This window comes from Etheostoma cragini, chromosome 1, assembly GCF_013103735.1.
Source record: "Etheostoma cragini isolate CJK2018 chromosome 1, CSU_Ecrag_1.0, whole genome shotgun sequence".
NCBI classification, from domain to species: Eukaryota; Metazoa; Chordata; class Actinopteri; order Perciformes; family Percidae; genus Etheostoma; species Etheostoma cragini.
Genome location: NC_048407.1, coordinates 13,424,195 through 13,430,629, shown reverse-complemented (window position 1 = coordinate 13,430,629; position 6,435 = coordinate 13,424,195). Strand labels below are relative to the sequence as shown.

The 6,435-nt window shown below is 39.7% G+C and overlaps 1 protein-coding gene across 12 annotated transcripts in view; it reads right to left on the bottom strand.

Annotated features, from left to right (window-relative positions):
• baz2ba (bromodomain adjacent to zinc finger domain, 2Ba) overlaps window positions 1–5,671 on the bottom strand; it is a 64,929-nt gene extending 59,258 nt beyond the window's left edge. For 9 of the 12 annotated variants that reach the window (XM_034880106.1, XM_034880079.1, XM_034880148.1 and 6 more), the window contains exon 1: window positions 5,403–5,670. The gene's annotated coding sequence lies outside the window, so the exon portion shown is untranslated. Of the gene's footprint in view, window positions 1–5,402 lie in introns of all 12 variants that reach the window. The other 3 variants (XM_034880058.1, XM_034880068.1, XM_034880123.1) reach the window with 2 other exon arrangements.
• Between the last annotated feature and the right edge of the window lie 764 nt (window positions 5,672–6,435).

Here is a 6,435-nt window from a genome sequence, read left to right as displayed (position 1 = left end):
GAAAAACCCCAGAAAACATTTTGTTTGTTTTTCTTAGGACAAATCCCTAACATTGTGTTTATGCTGTTCCAATACAGTCTATTTTAGCCAATGTTAAGAGACCCTGAATGTCTCCGTTTCATGGAGCCAAACACCACTGATGGGATTTCTTTTCAAGAGAAGAAATGCATTCATAGTGTTGCCATGTCCATTTGTTGTCACCCTTAGGTTTTATAAAGCCCACATTAAATGGATGCTTTCTGCTCACATGAAATGATAACCTTCTTTGCTATGTCTTTTGCGCATGAATATGTGATGAAGACAAACAATGAATTATGAGGACTAGTGTGCATGCTGTTCTGTGGCTCAACAAAAACAACAAGTGCATCTGTATTTTTTGCCTCCTCGCTAATATAGAAAACAAAAAACACCCCTGAACTGGAACAATCATAAGGACCTTTTGAGACTTCATTAAAAGAAACTAGCCTGGACTTTCCAAACAAGGCATCTCTTTGGAGGGTGAAATCAACCTTTTCACCTTGCTGGTGGAAAAACAGGCATCCCAACGAGACAGAGCAAGCACAAACAACCTTGACTTTCATCAAGGAAATTCTCACATTGAATGATAAATAGAGGCCCAGGGGACGAACCGCAAAGAAGCAGCTTATCGCCTTTCTCTCCCAAATTTGGTTGCTCTGTCTCCTGTCTTCTGAAAGTCAATGCAGGGTGACCCACTTGCACTTTACATTGCTTATTGTTTGGTAATTAATCCGCCATATGTAATCCACGCAGAAATGTAGGGACAACTAAACTGGATGTTGATTTGTTTAGTGTTAATTAACAGTTTGGATTGTTTCATTTGGTTCTACAACAGGAGGCATATGTGCATCTCATTAGCTTGGCTTTCAAAACATAAGATGCCTTTCTCATTATACAGACACAGGCGGACAGTTCTGCTCAGATGTAGCCAGAATATTTGAAAAGGCTCACGTTAAAAGGGGCCATCACTGGGCATGCACGTTAGACAATTATTTGTGTGCCCTGATGATTATCAGCATGCAGTGTTACCAAAATAGCAAGGTAACAGAAGGTTAGGTAGATCATCTGAACTCTAACCAAGTGTCTAGCTGAGAGGACATTAACCTGCGAGGCCATGTAAACACATAGCAATATGTGAGATTCCCACGTGGGCCTGTAACACACAGCCACAAACCAGTAGGCCAAGACAGACACACAGCAGCATCAATTCAATCTGTTACAATAAGCGGGATTGTCAATCTAATGCCTAGAAGCTTTTAGGGCTTTCGCTAACATGTTGCTTCTTCTCAAAGGACCATTAGCCCTTATAGGATTAATGTCTCCTTCAAAACATCTGTTTAAAGTCCTCCGTTTCTTGGTACATTATTTCATTTGTCATTATTGTTTGTGTGTATGTGTGAGAGAGTGTGTGTGTGTGTGCGCGCGCACGTTATCATTTAAAGTTAAAAGGCTGACCAATGGCGAGGGATGAGGAAATATGAACAGGAGTCTGTATAATGTTCTTGAATTCTTTGAGTTCTTGAATCATTTGCTTAACACAGAGCAGACCTCTACTTCCTCTCAAAATATCAAACCTCTGTGTCAGCGCTAACATGCAGAGATTCGACATGGCTCCCAGATTATTATCAATAGATTGTTGGTAGGTCTAATTTATCTCTGTCTAAATATAAAATACTGACACCAAGGGCATGGCATATTTTAGATTAGGAGTTACAATGAGTATGGTCATGCAAAAGTTAAATGGTTCTGTCCTCAATAATTTAGTTTTCTTCTATCGTGTCTCAAAAAAACACGTCTTTTACATTATGATATATCTCGTCGCAGAAAACAGTACATGCTGTAGCCCAGGATAAAGTCAGCAATAGAATTTATCAGCAACAAACTCACAGTTTGGGGAGATCATCTTTCTATGGTCATGTTTGTCAAAACTGATGCCAATATGGATATATACATTTGAGTTTAATATTCCTGTTAAACTGTACCATAAGTCTGAACCCCGGAAAAGATGCAAACACCTCGAAACACTGCTCAATCCTTTCATTTCATGATGTAATAACAATTCGTTTTAAGGTTTATGCAATCGGGCAAAGCTGGATGTGCACACAATTTATATATTTTGGTATTGTATTCTTCTTGCATCTTTTTTTCCTTCAGCAAGTGGACCCTCAAGTGCCGCAAGTGAAAACAAGTTTTGGTTAACGGAAGAAAAGGTGGAACTGAGCTCTACTTAATCATCCCTAAAAGTTGATGATTGTCTATACAGGTTTGTGGTTGTCATTAAAGTGCACACGCATGCAAGTGACAGATGAATCATTCATATGCCCCACAATAATTTGTTGTAATAGCACTCCCAGTACAAAGTGATACTGTGACATCTTCGAGCCAGCATCACTGGCGCATATAGACTTGATCGATATATCATGCATACCTAATAAATCTCACTTCATTACATTTTCAAAAGAACACTACACACAATAAACTATGGGTTTCCTCCACAGAAAAAGATAGCCCCATATTTAATATTACAGGATTATAGAGAATACAGCCATGTGTGCACATGGGATTGTCTTCTCAAAAGCTGTCCAAGTTCTGTCAGATTCAGCACCCCCAGACATAGAGCTCGTGAACCTAATTTCACCTAATCAGCTTAGTCAATAGCAACCGTTTGCTGTGACTTTGGTAGACATGCAAATAGGGCTTAACTATGTCTATCCTTAATTCCTGAATGTTCAAGTCAAGCGGAAGTCCTCCTTTATCTCTTCAAAAACAACAGTTCTAATTTCAGAGCGAGAAAGAGAAGCAGAGAGAGAGAGACATGCAGAGAGACAGAGACAGACAGAGAGAGAGAGAGAGAGAGAGAGAGAATAAAACTCCAGCCGAGATTTTTTTTCTTTGCCTGGCAAGAAGAGACATCTCTGATTTGAGTGTGCTTGAGGTAGCACAGTGTGCTTTCATTTCAAACCAACATAGCAAACAATCTCAGACAGATTTGTTCCCCTTTTTTCACTTCTGCTCTTGCTCACTCCCTCTCTTAAATTATGGGAAAACACACTGCACAAATTTATTAGCACTTCTTGTTGGTTTGTATGTTCAGCTGCAGCATACACACACAAACACACACACACACACACACACACACACACACACACACACAGACACATTTTCAAACAAAACTGCACAAAATGACATAAACAACAAATAGTTATAATAGTGGTAGAAAACTGAGAGACAATGTTCCGTTTTAATTCACCGATACCACTAATGGCTTCTTAGCAGCTCCATGAAATCAAGCAGCTGTCATGTCGATGCATCAGCAGTGAGAGGAGGGAGAGCCATCCCCATAAGGACAGAGGCACCGCGCCTTCATGTTTGGCTAAACATCTGCTCCTCTGCACTCCAGCTTTGCAGCAATAAACGGGCAAACAAAAGAGGTGGGAGGTGAAATGATCAGATTTTCCATTTCAAAGCATTTGTTCAGTTTGTTTTTGTTTCCCCTCCTCTTTTATAAACTGCTTACAGGACATGGGGGGGGGGGGAGAAAGTGAGATCAAGTTTGAACTGTGAGGGACAGAGCAAATGCATAAGCTAAAATAACACCTTTTGTAAGATGGATGACAGAAATGAAATAAGGTAACCATTTTCCAAGACGCTCCTGTCTAAATGTGCACATCAATTGTCAAATCAATATTGTAGCTCAGTCAGGGGTGATTCAAATTGTGTTTGTATAATGATGACGAGAGATGCACGTGCACATCCTAAACTTATCAATCGGGCAAATCTATCAATCATACATCAATTCAACTTTGTGAAAACAACAGCAGTACACCAATTAAGGTTTCTTTAAAGGGGCAATAAATACCTTTTGAATCACATGATTATTTCAAACAAGTCTGCAAATTAAAGGATGTCTAATCTCTTGTTATTTGGCAGTGACATCCAGTTACATTTCATTTTGACTGTTTTTCCCTTAATAGGATTCTTGGTAATTAATATCCTTCTTTCCTTCCTTTCTTCCATCCCTCCTCCTCCGTCCTTCCTTCCTTCAGTCATCCATTCACGTTCAGTTGCAAAGCCAAACATAGCTCGGCACTAAGTAAACTTCCCAAACACATTAAACAACGTAGCTTAAAAATAACATAATCACTTTTGTTCAATTGAGGCTGTACCGAAATGCCACCATGTCCACCTCTCCCACTCCAAAGATCACAATCCTGATATATACCGTTACGTCACTTTATATTTGCTTTTTAAAGTAGACGGCTCTCGACCACAAACTGCCCTTTCCGATACAATTGACATCGCTGACAATCTATTAACCACCTTCCTTTTCTTTCTAAAAAACCCCAGAAAGTACGGTGACCGTCTCTTTTTTAGCAAGTCTAAAACTTTGGTAAAACTTGCGACAAAAAACGTGCATTTCCTTTTAAAGAAGCCTGTGTGTGTGTGTGTGCGTAGGCTATGTGCGCGTGAGAGAGATAGTTAGGGGGAGGTATGGGTGCTTGGGGGACAATTTTAAAATAACCAAGATGGCGAGAGGCTTGTTGTTTTGGACGGGGCAGGAAAAATGGAGGATATTGTAATATACACAAAGGGATACATTTCAACAACTCGGCCAAGCGGCGGCTGCTAGCTTGCCTGCATGCCTCTCGTTTTGAGGAAGCGACCACGATAGCAGCTCTCCGGCAGGCTGGCCAGCAATAAGCCTACAACACGAAAAGCTTAAAAACTCTGACCCGCTGTGGAAAAAGAAATTAATATTATACGTCCAAGTTAATCCGAACCGAAGGGGATACTTATGTATTTGTCGCTAATTGTTTTATTTTCGCGTCGAGGGACTATTAAACTGAATGGATTTTAACGGACGGGAAGCGAGGACCAACGGCACTCCAGTGTCTTAGTTACCCCCCACCCCCTCGTTTAACGTTGACGGTTACGAACATCCAGCAGAAAATCCGCAAACAAGACCGAGAAACACACGGTTGATTCAAGCAAAACACCATAAACTCCCTGAAAAGTTACAATTCTTAACCATTAGACAAGTTATCAGATAGCCTAAGTGAACGGTGCAAGCGAAATGGAGAGAGGGACACAAAGACGATTCCTACTATCAGGTCACCACTCAGAAGAGGAAAAAAAACACTTCGTTTTTACAGTAAATAGAGAAAAACTTTACACATTTGACTAAATGTAGCCTACCGCTACCGAATACCCGACTGAATGAATGAATGAATTAGCTACAGCGTAACACAATAAACTATCTAATAACCAGTTTACACAAGCTGAAAAAAGAAGCTAAGAAAGTAGAAACGAAGCCAGCTCTACGCAGCTCATCGCTTGTTCTGTGACGAGGGGCAAAAACAGCGTCAGTGAAATAAAAGACTTACCTTTTTTTAGTTTCGACACTTTACTTATTTCCAACGTGGGTTTTTAGTTCAACTAACACTTCGGTTCGGTCTTCTTGTCGCCTCTTTGTTTCCTTGGTCGGTTTTGGTTATGAAAGAGAGGTCGGGGACGAATGATAAAGAAGGGAATTGGGCAGTAATTGAGTCTCGGTGTGTGTGTGTGTGTTAGTTACTAACAGCAGATTGAAGGAGACTCTTCTCAAGGTTTATTCAGCTCCACTTCAAGGAACCGACCTGACGTCAGCTCACTACTGCCACACAAAGAAAACTTATTATTTGTGCAGCGGCCGTAGTAAGCGAAGGATACAGTTATTGACCGTTACTACTTTAATTGCGACATTGTCATTAAGCCTCACAGCACCGTCAGGGATGAAGCGATAACTTTATTTGTGATGGCGTCTTAAATCATACAAACCTGTGACGATTATAGTGTAAGGGGTAAACAACATAATAAATAAGTACGCGGCATTAAAAAAAAACATGTAATTGTGTTTTCTCATATAAAATACACAACTTTCATATAACTTTGATTAGTTTGATTCATTATTAAGATGTCGATCATGGTTGGAATTTATGCCTTAAAATATGGATTTACATAAAATGGCCTAGATCAAATTATAGGCTACCTGTATCTAAGATATTTCAAAGTCGTAGGACTACAATTATCTTCATATTTAAGACATTTGATTTTGTTTTCTTTCTGCATTGTTTTTTAAATGGGCTGGCGTATATGCATAACGCGGCTCATAACCTGGTACCAGAGAATGTTTGGCAATTTTTGCTTGTAAAATGACCTAATTGATTATACATCTTCAAAATAGTTGATGATTAATTGATTAATCAATTCAGCTGAAATTGGTTTTATTAGAGAAACTGAAGGCTCAGGTGATGTTGACTAAGGTGGAATCCTTAGTGATCACTCCAAGGCTGATTGGAATATTGTCATCCACACACATTAGCTGCTAGGCCTATATGCACTGTAATTATGTAGTTAATGAGTTGCATCTTCCCTTTA